General features: G+C 36.9%; 1 pseudogene; it reads left to right on the forward strand.

Moving 5' to 3' along the window:
* Positions 1 to 334: 334 nt before the first annotated feature.
* Positions 335 to 1,919, forward strand: LOC137767171 (rab GTPase-activating protein 1-like pseudogene; annotated as a pseudogene).
* The last annotated feature ends 1,543 nt before the right edge of the window (positions 1,920 to 3,462 follow it).

Genomic DNA, 3,462 nt, shown 5'->3' on the forward strand with positions numbered 1-3,462 from the left:
CAAAAAATAGATAAATAAATAAACAAATAAATGTCATCATGGGGGGACGCGTTAAATAATTATGGTACAACCATACAATGGATGCTGTGAAACCATTAAAAAAATCCTGTGTGTGTGTGTGTGTGTGTGTACACAGATACATATTTACATACATAGATATACATATGTTTGCATTCTAATAGCAAATGCCTGGATATAGAAGAAACAATGGTTTTACCTTTGGAAATTTGAATAGGGGAAATTAGATAGAGGAAGACTTTTACTCCTCACTTTATAATCTTTTATACTAATATTAAACTTTCAAAAATACAGTCAATTAAATACTGTCAAATTAAAACAAGGAATAGAAAAGAAGGTTGTGATTACAGCGCAGCAACTTTCTAACAAAGAATTAGCTGCTGAAAGATGCTTTGGAATCTTATTAAGCCCAGGTTGAAATGTGAAGAACTGTGACATTTATTTACTGGATATGGAAGCCATGGGAAAGAGCTATGATGGGAGAGCTTATGTTATCACCGGCATGTGGAACACCAATGAACCAATATTTCTGGCACTTAATGAAAAAACTCCAAAAGATAAATGAGTGTCTATGACTGTGGCAATGGATATGGTAGTCATGGAGGTGATGGAGCCTATTTTCACCTGGAGACAGCAGTACATGAGTACCCTGCAAATAAGTGATTTTGGCATTTTAGCAGAAAGACTTTCATGGAGACTTTCTTCATGAGGTTGAAACAGTCTGAGGGAAAAGGCCATACCAATGCTGGAAATGCAATAGATGAGGTGGTAAGTCTAGAGCAAGAGTCTGAGAAGGAGGAACGAATCACACTCCTACTAGCAGATGGGGTCCAGTGTCACCCTAGGAGGATGAAGCAGAAGAGAAGAGTGATAATGAACTCTCAAGTGGAACAGGTGATGTTCTAAGCATTGTCCTGAGAAGATCCTATATTCCTGGGGAGAATTGTTAGGAAGATGGCACAATAACCTTGGTGCACGACAGAAAGGGCTATCCACTGTGGTGAAGAGTGGTGTTCCTGAAGCATTGAGGGCAGAGGTATGGTAATTATTAGCAGGCTGCCATGACAACCAGGCAATGCTGGATAGATATCAATTTCTTATCACAATGGACTCAGCCCAGGAGAGTGTTATTACTAGAGATATATTCATCATACATTTCCTGCACATGATTACTTTAAAGATACCAGACAAGATGGCCAGGAATCGCTCTACAAGATTTGCAAGGCCTACTCTGGCTACGACAAAGACACTGGGTACTGTCAAGGGCAGACTTTTCTTGCTGCTGTATCGCAGCTGCATTTGCCAGAGGAACAAGCATTCTGTGTTTTGGTGAAAATCATGAATGGCTATGATTTATGAGACTTCTGCAAAAACAGCTTTGAAGACCTTCACTGCAAATTGTGTCAGCTGGAAAGACTAATGCAAGAGCATTTACTGGACCTGCAAGGCCATTTTTCTAATCTGAACCTGGAAGCTCATATGTACGCATCCCAGTGGTTTCTCACTCCTTTTACTGACAAGTTCCCACTCTGCATGGTCTTCTATATCATTGACTTACACTTTGTGAGGGTTTGAACATAAACTTTCACGTAGCCTTGGCTCTCCTAAAGACCTCAAAGGAAGATCTTCTGCAAGCTGATTTTGAAGGTACTTTACAGTTCTTCAGAGTTCAGCTTTCTAAAGTTATTCAGAGATACAAGGCAGAGGAAAATGCAAGAAGTTTAATGGAGCAGGCTTACAATATTAAGGTAACAACCAAGAAACTGAAGAAACATGAGAAGGAATATCTGAAAATGCAAGACAGTCATCTGCAGCAGGAAGACCCAATGGATAGATACAAGTTTGTATATTTGCAGATAACTTCACCTCTTGCTTTTATACTGGTAATCTTCATAAGCTGAGAGAAAGAAAGGGAAAAAGAAAAAGTAGCTATCAACTACTTTCAAAAATGAGAAAAAGGAAAATGACAAAGTACTGTTTTAGCTGTGCACAGTCACATCCTAATCTACTCTATGCTTTTCCTTCATGGTATATTATATCCTTCAAGACTCCAAAGCAATGCAATGATTTAGTCAAAATATTTGGTTAAAAATACTAACCAGTTATATTTGTTCAACTCCATTGGTAACTGTGTAAAGTTGAGAGCACCCTAAATGTCCAATACTTAAATTTTAAAGCAACTTAAAATGTTCATTGCCTCATATCACACCTCATGATGTTTGCATGATGCATAATAAGTTATAAAAGTCTGTAGTACTTGGAAACATTAAGCTTTTACCAATTTGGAAAAGTTTTTAAACAATTTAAAGGACATTGCCAAAAAAGGAAAGCAGGCCTGATGGACTAAAAAATGAATTAGAAAGAAAAAAACTGAAATGGTAGAAAGAATTTTTAACACATTCCTTTTGCTGTTACTTTTCTTGTATGTACTCTTTTTCATGTATTATGAAAGCAAGGCATATCATTACAGTAGAAAAGCAAAAAGAATATAAAGTATACCATAATTCTACCTATCCACAGGTAGTAGAATTTACAACTTGGTGCTGCTTCTTTCCTAAACACACACTCTTTCTCTTCCTCTGAACACAACCATCTTTTACCCTAGAGTCCTGTCACTCCTGTCACCGGAGCTTTAATGTTATTAGTTTCTAAGCTCCAAAGCCTGAGGGAGGAAAAGGAAGGCTGAAGAATCCAAAAAGGGGCACAGTATAAAGAGGTAAAATGACTGAAATGAAAATTTTTACTTCACAATTTTGCCTTAGGTTAATTCTAAGGCCTAAAAACTACCAAGTAGCCACTCAGTAACTGTCAAATAAATAAACAAATGTGTCAACAAGCAAAATCGGTTTAATACATATCTATTTAATGTTCAATTTCTCATAAGGATGTCATTTCTATCTTCAGGATAAAAATTCAAAACAGTTTTCAGCTCTTGACATTGGATAATGTGGGCACATATTTATCTCCCGCCTGACACCTTTCCTTTCTGACAAGTTTCTACTCTGCTGCATCACCGTATCTGAACCGACCACTCTGAGGTGACTAGCACCTTATCACTTTACACTTTCCTCACTTCTTCTATACTGTGACAGACATTTAATATTTTGTTTAATCCTATGTACTCCAGTTATTGCTCATGTGAAGAACAGATATCTTATCACTGGGATTTGGTCTGAGGGCAGAAACTCCATCACAGTAATTGGCCCAAACATTAAGAGTCTAGACAGGCCTTAAAAAAAAAAAAAAAAAGCCATCCCTCATCTACATCCCAGATCATCAAATGCTTTTCTGCATTCTCCTTAAAAACTTTGAATTTCTTAAAAAAGGTTTTATTGTATTCACATGTAAAACAGAGGATAAATAAAAGTACCCCAAAATTAAGCACCACTGCTTCATACTTCAAAGAATGTCCTCTAGATTTCCTATTGTTTGCAAAATGTATTT

Source organism: Eschrichtius robustus, chromosome 7 (assembly GCF_028021215.1).
Source record: "Eschrichtius robustus isolate mEscRob2 chromosome 7, mEscRob2.pri, whole genome shotgun sequence".
NCBI lineage: Eukaryota > Metazoa > Chordata > Mammalia > Artiodactyla > Eschrichtiidae > Eschrichtius > Eschrichtius robustus.